The sequence below is a fragment of the Phaenicophaeus curvirostris genome, chromosome 1, assembly GCF_032191515.1.
Source record: "Phaenicophaeus curvirostris isolate KB17595 chromosome 1, BPBGC_Pcur_1.0, whole genome shotgun sequence".
In the NCBI taxonomy this organism is placed as follows: Eukaryota; Metazoa; Chordata; class Aves; order Cuculiformes; family Cuculidae; genus Phaenicophaeus; species Phaenicophaeus curvirostris.
In genome coordinates, this window is record NC_091392.1 from 7,336,248 (window position 1) to 7,349,459 (window position 13,212).

At 47.1% G+C, this 13,212-nt stretch overlaps 1 protein-coding gene across 9 annotated transcripts in view; it reads right to left on the reverse strand.

Annotated features, from left to right (window-relative positions):
* FRMD4A (FERM domain containing 4A) overlaps positions 1 to 13,212 on the reverse strand; it is a 387,789-nt gene that overhangs the window by 107,412 nt on the left and 267,165 nt on the right. The window lies entirely within an intron of this gene.

Here is a 13,212-nt window from a genome sequence, read left to right on the forward strand (position 1 = left end):
ACCCTTTGTAAGAGGGTAAAAGTCAAGCTCCAAGAAACTGTTGACCCCATTCAGAGGACCGGGCATTACCACCATAGGACAATTCTGCCTTTTCTGCAAAATCTTATTTGACTTTTAAGCCTAATGCTTCCTTCTCCCTGTATGAATTTCATAGAATCATAGAATAGTTAGGGTTGGAAGGGACCTTAAAGATCATCTAGTTCCAGCCCCCCTGCCATGGGCAGGGACGTCCCACTAGATCAGGCTGCCCAAGGCCCTGTCCAGTCTGGCCTTGAACACCTCCAGGGATGGGGCAGCCACAACGTCCCTGGGCAACCTGTGCCAGTGCCTCACCACTCTCATGGTGAAGAAATTCTTCCTAATGTCTAGTCTAAATCTGCCCCTGTCCTGTTTATCCCCTTTCCCCCTCATCCTGTCACCACAAGACTTTATGAATAGTCCCTCTCCAGCTTTCCTGTAGGCTCCTTTCAGGTACTGGAAGGTCACTATAAGATTTCCTCAGAGTCTTCTCTCCTCCAGGCTGAACAAGCCCAACTCTCTCAGCCTGTCCACATACTGAAGGTGTTCCAGTCTTCTGATCAACTTTGTAGCCTCTTCTGGACCCATTCCAACAGCTCCATATCCTTCTTATGTTGAGGATTCCAGAACTGGACACAGAACTCCTGATGGGGTCTCACAAGAGCGGAATAGAGGGGCAGAATCACTTCCCTCGACCTGCTGGCCACGCTTCTTTTGATGCAGCACAGGACACAGTTGGCCTTCTGGACTGCAAGCATATGTTGCCAGCTCACGTCAAACTTCTCATCAACCAGCACCCCCAAGTCCTTCTCTGCAGGGCAGCTCTCAATCACATCATCCACCATCATGTACTGAAAACGGGGATTGCTCTGACCTAGGTGTAGGACTTTGCACTTGGTCTTGTTTCCACCAGCTCTGCTAAGCTCCTGCATTTCCTTCTGGGCAACTGAAATCTTGGCTACAGCAGTGCTCTTGTCCCAGCTATCGCTGGTAAGAAATGAGGATACAAAGGATCCAGGTAGTTGTAGCCTGTAATAGCTCCAGAGCTGTGATGATTACAGCAGCACTGACACAGCTAGGGTTAGAGATCCCACCAGTGTTCCCTGGTGACTGCTCATAAGGTTTGGCCTACAAATCTCTGTGCTGCAAGCTTCAGTGAAAATAAAGCTGTCTGCAGGCTTGGCTACCCCAGCGAGTCTGCTGAGCAGCTGAGTCAGAGCTACCCTAGATGTGAACCTGTTGCTAAATGGAGATGAAATCATGGTGCTATGCAGAAAATGGGTGGTGGAGACTCAAGAACCGTGCTGTCCTAATTGACTGTCCCGTCCTGTAAATACAAACACAGCTTGTGTTGAAAAAAAAAGTGATTTGTACTTAATTCCCAAATAGATTCATAAGACTATCAACTGCTCTCTAAAAATGGTCCTAAACCCAGCACTGCCCTCATACCTGGTACAGCTGAGACAAGCCTGAAATAGTTCTCTGGCATTGATGTGAGCGTTACACCATCCTCCACCCACTTGTCTGCCTGCTACATCCCAAAGTAGTTACCAGCAGCATCCCTAATGGTCTTTGTCTGTGCACCCCACGCAAGGGTGGTTTCTATGTCATGCCGGCAAAGAAAGAAGCAAAAGCTGTGCCTAAATGTAGCACTAGCTTAAAGCAGCCTCTGAACACAAGATAAGTTGCTGTGTAGGAAGAACAGCCTGGCAGATAACAAATAGGTGGGTTGCAACAAGCTTCATTTTAATTTCTAAGCCAAACTTCTCAGGCGCAACCGTCTCTGCTACGTCTACGCTCCCTGCTGCTTTGTCTTTCTCAGAGTCCTGAACCAGGTCCTGAACAATGCTCAGAGCTAAGCAGACTAGGCGTGGGGCTGTGGTCCTGTCCTTCGTCCTCTTCAGCACCTTCAGGGACCCAAGCAAAGAACATACCAGCTACACCAGCCTCTTCAGAGGCTCCTCAGATGCTTCTTTCCTGGCATTGAGCTGGGTGAGATGGATATTCCCAGTATCCATGTCTCCAGTAAGACGAACCTCCCTTTGACAGAGCTTTTAGCAGACAAGATACAGTCTGTCTTATGAGGTCCCTGGATACAGTGATGAAGAGGATGGTAAGTCTGCAGTGTGAATCCAGAGACAAATAGGCTGTATGCATGTACTTACTGAGGATGTTGGATGAGTTTTCAGTATAGCAACAGACAAACAAACTTTTGAAGAAGAGAGAGGAAGGGGGTTTTGTTTCTGTTAGTGAGCAGTTTGAGAGCCCAAGTCTTGCTTTTCCCTCACTCACTCCTACCCAAGCCTCTCTGCTCTTTTCTCTCCCAGTCAAGCAAGGAAGCAAGACATCAACCAGCCTTGCTGTGTGTCACACTGGAGAGGGCGAGGGTGGGGAAGGGTGACGAAAAAGCATGCCTCAAACACAGCCTCAGCATTGGTGAGGCTGCACCCGGAATCCTGTGTTCAGTTTTGGGCTCCTCACTCCAAGAAGAACATTGAGGGCCTGGAGTGTGTCCAGAGAAGGGAATGGAGCTGGTGAAAGGGCTGAAGAACAAGTCTTATGAGGACTGGCTGAGGGACCTGAGGTTGTTTAACCTGGAGAAAAGGAGGCTGAGGGGAGACCTTATCACTATCTACAGCTACCTGGAAGGAGGTTGTAGCAAGGTGGGTGCCGGTCTCTTCTTCCAAGTGACAGGCGATAGGAGGAGAGGGAATGGTCTCAAGTTGCACCAGGGGAGGTGAAGATCAGATATCAGGAAAAAAATTTTCACCAAAAAGCTTATTGGGTACTGGAGCCAGCTGTTCAGGGAGGTGACTAAGTCGACACTCCTGGAGGTGTTTAAAAGACAGGTAGATGAAGCACGCAGGGATATGATTTAGTAGTGGACAGGTATGCTTGGACTCAGTAATTTCAACAGTCTTTTCCAACCAAGCAATTCTATGATTCTATGAATTTCCCAAGCCTGAGTCAAATGCTTGGAGGTGATAGGTTAGGCTTTTGTATTTTGGAAGAAAGCAGAACAGAGCAATAAATCGCTGATGCAAAACAGTCTGCCTGGGGACATGGGAAAGTGGTGGATCCTTTAGCTTCAGCCAGCCAGCACTGTCACAAGGGTCACTGGGCAAAGGATGAAATCCCCTTCTGAAGTCCAGCCACATTGTGGAGTAGTGATGCCAAGAGTCCCTTGCCCCATGCACTGCAGCACCCAGCTCCAGGCATCGAGTAAGCGGCAGCACCTGAAGGCACACGCCTTCTGCCACCCTCTCCAGGCAAGATGGGTAAATGCAACTTTTTGCCCTCTTATTTCTGCTGGAAATGCTATGGAGAGGTGGTTGGCATGATGTGACAGCCTTCCTCTCCCAGCACAGCCCCCCTCCTGTCCCTGGGCTCAGCAGGGGCATGATCCCCACTGCCCTTGCCTGGGGCCTCCTCCAAAGCCTGCAGTAGCAGATAAGGGAGGATAACCCTTTGCCTTGCAAGATAAAGGAAAAGAACAATAGATGCAGACCCAGCACTGGAGTGGTGCCAGGTTAGTTATTGGGCCAGCATCCTCGAAGAGGCTTATGGCAGTGAAGTTAAGCCCTGCTAGTCCCCTTAAAGATTACTTTCTGCTTTTCTCTTAAGCTCTGCAAGGTTACTGTCCTTTCCAGTGGGATCAGTCCCACGTTCTCCCAACACAGATGGTCGACCTGAGTCTTGAGAAGGGAGAAGGGGAAGGTGTCTTCTCCAGGTAGCAAAGACTCTACAAGACAAACCTGAAGAGCAGGGATAAGGGCAGAAAAATGCTGCCTAGCCCAAGCTAAGCTGCAGCCCACCCTGCTGTCTCAGGAGAGACCCACTCGCTCAATGTTAAGGCTTAATCTGCTTGCCTTTGGTGATGGGAAGGGCTGAGCAATGACCTCCTTTCATGTGAGCTGCACAGACAAAGAGCTCATTAGCAATGCCTGTGGCAAGTTGTTTTAATTCATTATTAATTTCTGGACTTCATTTTCCAGAGGGATATTCATTTTGCATTAATAAAACTTCTGCCACAGACACATTGAAGAAGATGGGAACTGGTCTCTGAGAGCAGTGAAATCAATAGGAAGCGGGCCTAGGACCTTCTACATCCAATACTGCAGGATGGTCAGCAAGATAGCTTGTGAATCTCACAGGCATAAATCAGGACTAACAGGTGGCATTCAAACCAGAAACTAAACTGTGTCCTGAATGCTGCAGAGACACAGAGTAGATCCATGAAGCACTGTGAGCTGCCTGGGAGGCTGCTGAGACCCCTCTCCATCTGCTGGTCTTCATCTCCTTCCTACCTACATGCTCCTGGCATTCCCCATGTAACCTGCATCAGAAAAAGCAGCATAGGGGAACATGTCAGAGTTGCAGCTGGATGGCCTGAGCTTGGGATGGGATATGCCAGCAGAAACCCCTCAGCTGGAGCAGCAAGATCTGAGCATGCTTTGCTGGTGGGTATGGTTTTATCAGAGCAGCATCATTCAGCGGAGGCTTCCCCTGCTGCTCCCTCCTGCTAAAGGACCTTCTTTATGAAAATGCATGTGAAGAACAATGCACTGTAAATGAATTGTTATTTTTACCAGAGAAATCAGTAGGGCCCCAGTTGTGGTCCCAGCACACAGGAGCTGTGGCCCTGGGGGAGAAGAGCTTGCTCCTGGTGAGTTCTCTCCCCCAGCCAGGAGGAAATGCTGAGGGATCCATGCTCCCATTTAGTGGAGTCTCTGTCACGTACACCAGCCATTTCACAGCCAAAGACACTGTCACTGAGGGTTTTCTGTAGGACAATGAAGTGAGTACTTTTACAGCTCAGGGCTCCTACTTGTACTCCCCAATTTCTACTCCAGCCTGGGACAAACAACACTGCAGCCTGGGCTCTCTGGACTTGCAAACATGACACTTTCCACAAAACCTAATGCCTCAACACTGGGTAACCACCCACAGTGGCGTGATGGCATCAATGCATCCTCCAGGGGATTTCTGATCATCTGTAGAGTGGGCAGCTCTTCTGTGAAGTCAAACCTGACTTGGGAGCACTCTGAGGTTTCTCCCTTCCATTTTGGAGAGGCCAGAAAGCACAGATGGCCTCATTAGGGGCTGCCTCCTTATTAGCAAGATGACCCAGACACCCTTCAGTGTGCCCTGTGCCGTGTCGGAGAGGGGAGTGTAAGGTCAGCCCTGAGAATGCCTTGGGAAGGGGAGTTGGAGGCTGTATGAGGGATGAGTTGTACTGATTCAATGTCAAAAAAACCTGAGCATCACAACCCTTCTATGTATTTACTGGATGAGTTCGCATTAGCATAAGCCCATTAATGTGCTGCTGGATCTACAGGGTGAGCAGGCTGGGATCTGCTGACAGGAGAGCTTCCCAGCACTGGAGAAAGGAAAAGGAGAAGGTGAGATGTAGGTGATGCAGAGCCAGGCTTTGCTACTCAAGCTGACATGCAAAACACATTTTGGTGTCTCCTAGAACCAGCCATGGTCGTTCTCACACAGGTTTTGTGACAATACTGATATGTTATGGACATTCATTGACCATAGGATGAGAGGAGGGGGAAGAGGGATTCTGAGGAAAAGAAGAACCTCTTGTAGCCTGAGGGAAGCTTGGCATCAAGCTGAGTGCTGTGGGTGACACACCTGAGGGACAGGATGCCATTCAGAGGGGCCTGCACAAGCTCAAGATGTGGACCCATGTGAACCTCATGATATTTAACAAGACCAAGTGCAAGGTTCTGCACCTGGGCTGGGGTAACCCCCGGTATCGTTGCTGGCTGGGGGATGAAGGGATTCAGAGCAGCCCTGCTGAGAAGGACTTGAGGGTTCTCTCGGATGAAAAGCTGGACATGAGTTGGCAACATGCACTTGTAGCCCAGAAAGAGAACTTTATCCATTACAAGAAGCATGGCCATCAGGTCAAGGAAGGTGATTCTGCCCCTCTACTCCACTCTGGTGAGACCCCACCTGTAGTGCTGTGTCTGGCTCTGGAGTCCTCAGCATAGGAAAGACATGGACCTGTTGGAGCAGGTCCCATTCTATCAAAGGGATAGAATGCCTCTCATCTGAGGACAGGCTGAGAGAGTTGAGGTTGCTTGTTCAGCCTGGAGAAGAGAAGGCCCTGGGGAAACTTCATTGTGGCCTTTCAGTACTTCAAGGGGGCCTATAAGAAACACAGGGGCAGACTTTTTCGTAGGGCCTGAAACAATAGGACAAGGGAAAATGGTTTTAAACTGAAATAGCGTAGATTTAGACTAGATATAAGGAGGAAATTTTTTACAGTGAGGCTGGTGAAACATTAGCACAGGTTGCCCAGAGAGGTTGGTAGAAGCCCCATCCTTAAAAACATTCAAGGTCAGGCTAAATGGAGGTCTGAGCAACCTGATCTACTTGAAGGCATCCTTGCTAATTACAGGGGGGTTGAACTACATGACCTTTAAAGGTCCCTTCCAACCCAGACCATTCCATGATTCTGTGACAAGCTTCTAGGGGCAACTAATCTCATCCTAAACTGGCTCAAATTCCTACAAATACCTCTTTCTCTCCAGGAGGCCATGGTGATTGCCTCAGCTGAGGACCAGCACTGTAAATACCTAAAATGACTCAAGCCAAATCCTGCCTTGACAGGGCAGTGCTCTGAGGAGGGGCTCCTTGACAGCTGCAAACCAGGTAGCCCAAGTGCCTCCTTGGGTGCAACTGGAAGCTCATCTTGCCAAGCCACAGGCACCTCAGCTGGCCCAGAGCCTGGGAAGTAAGCATTAACCTATGTCAACCAACAAAATCAGAGAAGCACAAGGATTTGTCTGTAGTTTGACCAGATCATTCTGTCAGTAATCATGGAAAACACAGCAGAAACACAAGCATTCCAGTATTAAATATTCGATATAATTAAAAGACAATGTTACTGGGATTTGAGCAGCCTGAGGAACTCCAGTCTCAAGTGTTTCCCCAGTGGAAAGACAGGCTGCCCACTTTTGGCAGAGAAACCTGTTTCTCAGTGACGGCTTCCCATTACGCTAAGAAATGAGTGAGTTATAGGGAGAGATTATCTATCCACAGTCCAGCAGTGTCATGAATAAAAAACAGATGACATGGTATTAGCAGCTGCTGGTACGTCCCTAGAAACACAGGCACAGACAAAGTGTATTTTATTGTTTTATTAACTGTCAAACAAGCCTATCTGTTCCCCCTCCCCCATTTCATAGCTTTTCTCTAACGCTCCGCGGCAGAAGGTTTCTGGGAAATGCATAGTTTCAACATATGGAGAGACGCACACTGCCCGAATCCATCCAGCACAGAGACACTCTGAACTGTGGGAATCAGGTAACTAGATCACACTTAGTAATGCCTCGTTTCATTAGATTAAAAAGGCTGCTACCATCCACTGTCTCCTTGCTGGAGGGACTTGCAACTAGATACATCACAGGAACATAGAGATGAGACGCTGCTATGCCAAGTGCTGCAATGCTAAACACTGTTTGCAGTACCGGTGCTCAGCCTGCACTAACTTTGTGCTGATAACCCAGCTGTGGCCAGGCACAGGCTCCAGAGACGTCTCCAATTATTGCTATTTTACTGTAAGCACATGCCAGCGCAGGCTGGCCCACTAGCACCCACCAAGCCAAAGCCACTGACCAGACACAGTCTCAGGGATGGTTACCTTGTTCGGGAGAGAGAGGGCATTTACCCCTAGGAACACAAGCCAGGCTACGCCATGTGGCTTCCTGCCCAGCCAGAGAACCACGACCTATTTTATTTATGAGCATAGACACAGCAGATGCTGTCTGATGAGCTCCCGAGCAGGTTTGGTTTCTGCACAATGGACTGTTAAGTGTATCTAGTTCAAACCAGCCTCTTGAGTCTTGCTGACTTGGTCCAGTTTTGCTTAACATTCAAATGCTGGATGTTTGAAAAACCTCTCTTTGGTGGTTTGAGCTGAAATGCAGGCTGAGGGGGTGTGTGTATGTGTGTGTGTGGTGTGACCAGTCCATCAGTGGGAGAGGTGAGGCAGAAAAAGTGGTTTGCATTAATACAGAGTAATTCCCGCCTCGGTTGTGCCCCGTGCAGTACCACCAGGCAGGGCACAATGCTCCCTCATTAGCTGGCAGCAGCTCTCGCCCATCTCAAGCCTTGGACAGTGCAATCAGAAGGAAATAAAAGTGAAAAATGGTGATTAGCACACAATTCTTCCCCTCCACCAGCTATTATCATTTGCTAATCAAACAAAATCCAGGTGCCCCTGCTGAATTAGATCATCTGGTAAAACCAGCCACAAAGCTATGCTCCAACACCACAGCGATAAAGGCAGTAAAGCTGCCCATATAAAAGATGCTCTGTTTCTCTAGGTATTACTTATTCAGTGGCCAGCAGCCTTATCTGCTGAAGGGCAGCAGCACGTGTATACCCGTATGCATCAGGCAGTGCGATACCCCTTGATAGTTACAGACGGCAATTCTCTCCCATGCCTGTTTCGTTGTGCATGAAACACCAAAGCCTCTCATCCAGGGGCCATTGAACTGTCACTCACTCGTGATTCTCTTCTTGTCAAATTGGCTCTGCCAACAGCTCTGTCACCTGGTTGTTTAACCCATTTTACACCCTCCGAAGAAAAGAAAAATCTAAAGTCACTCCTCAGCGCTGTTATGTAAATAGCAAATAACACCTCTTTCAGGTATCGTCTCACTAGAATACAGCATAACAACATCATTCAAAACTGCTCAGGCTGAAGGCTTGGGGCCTCAGGGGTTTCAGCTTTGCAATTCCCCTTATGCGATAGACCCACCATTCCTCAATTCCGTGTTACTGTGTCAATACATGGACTGAACATAATTAAAGCAGGCTGGGATGTAAAAAGCAGGCTGGGTGAAAAATTATTCACTGAAATTCAAGATGCCTGGTGAGGAAACACTTTATTTTTTATCACGAAACAGCTGAACTCCGTCAGTGTTGGGGGCCAGCAGTGGGAGCGTTGCTTGCGCTGGCACAAGCAGAACCCATTTCCAGAGTCAGCAGCTGGCTCTGAAAGTCTCTTTTCTTCATTTGCATAGGAAAATGAAACAACTTGCCTCCAGCAGCCTCCCTGGGAACGTGGAGGGTGGTGACAGAGTGCCATTGACATTTTTCTTGGAAAGTCAACACCCATAAGTCGTGGGAATTAAGATTTATTAGGGTCAGAGAGATAAAGACAAAAAAATTCCTCAAGTTTTATAAAAGACTGTTTGGTAAAAGGATTAGAAACACCCTACTGACAAGTTGCCTTAAAAATATTCACAGATAGCTCCATTTCTGGGTTCAGCTAATACCTGACACTCAATATCTTAAGTCAGAAGCCATTGCTGACAATCTCTAATTCCCCTACATATTAGCAATACGAATCTGCTAAAATATTTTTGTAGTCAGAGAAAGCAGAGAGCATGAGCCGGCCAAGTCTGCAAGGCAAATTCATGTCAAAGCCAAAATGAGAAGCTGCTGGTGGGAGGAAAAAGACACTTTGCGGTCTGTAGCATCCCTCCTCCCCCTCCTCCCTGATGCAGAGCCAGCTGCACAGTTCCCCCCTTGAGATGGGGTCTGCGTCAATGCCCAGTGACCCCATTTCTCTCTGTTGTCTTCCATATCATCCCAACAGCATTTTCAGGCGACTGCATCCAAAGAGACCAGCCAGCTGCTGGTGGTGCTGGGACAAGACATCTGCCCATCTTCACCGCTCCATGCTCAGACCCTTCTCTCATGCACGACAAAAGCCTCAGTGCTTTCTTGTTTCCTCCCTTAGGCCTTCTCTGTTGCCTCTCTGCCTCTGCTGGAACAGCAGAAGTCCCCACATACAGCTGAGAGATCCAGCTGATGGGCTGAGGATGGAAGAATGGGCTGAACTTTGCGCCTGGCCCTGCTTTGTGTGCGTGTGTTCTTTATCCACAGACTTGAAGCACAAGGAAATCTGGTGGCCGCTGTGAGCACAGCATCCCACATGGGAATCTGCATCACTGTCTCCTGCAAGACTGAGGAGAGAAAGAGGATGCTGTGCCTGGCATTCTGACTGATGTCCTGTTCTGCCCTGGCTACTTGGGAACAGCACACTGTAAGATAATTCTGGGATCTCCTAAAAGCCTGCATCTCTGTGCTGTGCGGATTGGATGTGCTGGCTAGATGCACATCACTTCCATGGAGCATCTGTGCTAGATCCAGTGTCTCCCAATGTACCTTCCATATTTCAGACTGCTCATCTGTGCATGTACAAGCAACCCTTTGCATGGGATTTCCAGAGGCCTGAGAATCAAAGGCAAGAGGTCAAAATCCTGACTTTCCCCCTGGGTAATCTTTCTGGGTAGTAAAAGAGATTGTGCAGAGTAACCTCCTATGTAGCCACCTTTAAGTTCCTCCATCTGAATTGTGCCCAGGAACATGAACCGAGTGAGAAGATCTGGCCAAACACAGAAACAAAACCTGACTGCAAGGGCAAGCAGGCACCTTTTTAGGAGGGATTTGATAGAAAGTGTGGAGTTCCTTATGCTGACTGATGTAAAAATTGCTTTTGTAACACTGCCAGGGTCACTGCCGGCTCAGCTAATCAGCCATGAAAATATCACTGATGCAAGTTAAAAAGTTGCCCCGAGTCAATTTGTGCAGGTAACTTTTTTTATTCTTTTTAAAAACTTTCTAGGTTTGTTTTTAGATAGTGGAGGAAACAGATCCTTCCTCTATTATCTTTCTTTGGGTTACTCCAAAAACTTTACACAACATCAAATCTGTTTTGTCCCATACAAGACACTCCTGAAGACAAGCTGGGCTGGCTGCTTGCTTTGCATCTGTGTTTACTCTTGCAAATACTGTGTTTTCAGGAGACTACTCTGAACTTCATAGGGGGTTTTATAGTATTGTCAGGAGCTGCATTTTGTGGATTAGTTTGGCTTTAATGAAAATCCATCCCTAATTTGACAGTCTTGACTAAGATTTCTTTTGAGCTTTCATGGAAATTAGAACAAATTTATGAGGTGCAAACTCATAAAGACCGGGTATGAAAGAAGATACTTACGTGAACCTAAAAATTGACTTCCAAGCAAATTCAGTCCCCACAGAGCAGCCAAAAAAACCCATTCTCAGTTGTGATGGCTAGATTCACCAGCCCTTCAAAGCATTCTCAATGCCTTGAACCTATTAATGATCCACTCAATAGCTTGCCATCTCCTTCTACATGAAACGTCTCTGGGTTTTCCATGTGTAAGTGAGAAGACTATGGACAATGGATCAGAAGGAATATACCCACATGAAGGAGCACTTTGCCCTGGCTGAAGACGATTGGTTTCACATAAGCAGAAGATAGAACCATCTGTACTTCAAAGCAAAACACTGTTTTCAAGGTCATAGCGACTTATGCATCTCTCAATTCACCTGATCTCCAGATAACCGTGACTGGGCATATCTGGCATATTGGATCCCCATGGTTTAGTTGCACTGGCTATAGCAGTTCTAGTAACCTGAAAAGGGTCATAGCATGGAATTGCTTGACCTCCAGATTGCAGCACCATTTGCACAGGGCTGGCCTGTGCCAGCTAATGTTATCTCAGACAATGCCTAAGCACCATTTGGTGGATAGCTTGGATGAGGAACCACTTCTAGGTGTCATATGGATCAATCCTCCTCATTCAGAGGGAAGAGAGTTTAGCCAGCTGGAGCCAGCAGACGCTATGAGCCAGTAAGCAACTTCTGACTTGTTTCTTCTACTAGTACAGACAAAGTCACTGGTTTTCCTCCCCTGTGAGCCAAGCCAGAGGGTCTCAAACCAGCCATCAGGTGTCACAATCGGGTGAACAAACCTAGATTTCGCGTATTCCTAAACCAGAAGAATTGGCTCATGTAGCACCAGGTTCTGTAACAACTTTTCTGCACAGATTACAAGACACAGCTCAGATATGCACACCATGTTCCATCCTTTCTGTCAGTCACCTAACTGCAGCCGCAGCCAGCCAGCCCCGCACAATGCTGTCTTAATCCAATGGGCAGAACATGAGGCTCTTTCCCCTTCCCTGGATTTGGTCCCATGGTGAAGAATACTGCAACGTGGCCAAGAAACAGAGCTGTGTGCTGGTTTGGGTTCAGTCCCTAGACATGGAATCCTCAACTACAAGAGAAACTCAAGCTGTTGTCTCTTTCCTCTGACTTGTCTTATATGAGGGGAAAGAATGCTACTCTAGACTTGCTTCCTGCTGTGAAGAAGGGATGTGATGACCTTCTGAGTTACACATCTGACTTTCTCACTTGGATTAGAGTTTTCTGTATAATTGTCCTTTTAGCATATTTCTGGACTCTGATATCTTTGAGTGGCCTGGAAGAACCCCAGGTAGCCAGGCAACTCTTCTTTCCCTCATCCCTGCAAAGAGTGAAAAAGTCTCTTTTTGCAACACAAAGGTATGTAATTTGTAGAATTTTGGATGTCACCACAGTTACGTCTAAACAATTTAAGCCACCAAAGACATTAATGGGACTAAGCATAGCACATCTCATGCTTTTAGCAAAGAACTGGAGTCTGCACAGGATTTTTCACCTTTCTTTGCACATGTACAGCAGTGATAGAGACAGAGATCAGAGTAGATGGAGCTTTCCAATTGGACATTACTGCAAAATTAATACAAACTGAAGCAGCTCAAGATGCAAACTGAACATGCTGTGGATTTAAGAGGGTTTGTGTACAAGGCTTTGGTTCTAATCCTTGTCTTAATGCATAGGAAAAAAGACCTGGATGCGATATTCTTTGCAGTACACTGGGTTGAAGGTTTTATGACCTAGTTTAAGAAAGCGCTTCCAACATGACAAATTTATGCAGATAATCTGTATCATAAAGGTTTGGCTTAAAGTATTTCAGGTCTTCATGTGTGCTTGCCTTTCCGTTTCTGGAGATATGTATAATTTTGAAAAAGGGTAGTCAACTGCTGCAAGAAAGTCAATTGTGTTTTAAATCACCCGACTGTATCACATGTGGCAAATCAAACTTTCAACATGTAGTGAGCTTCAGAGCCAGCTTTTTGTAGCAGGAATCCATTTCACACTCAGCCAACGACAGGGTTTGATAAGAACTCGGCCAGTGTGAATAACCAGCTGCCTTCTCTATATATTTTGATTTGGTAGCATCTGTTGATGTTTTATATCACTGAGAGATTGTTGGTATTCTTTTTAAGCATTAAAGCTACCTTGACAAGGTCA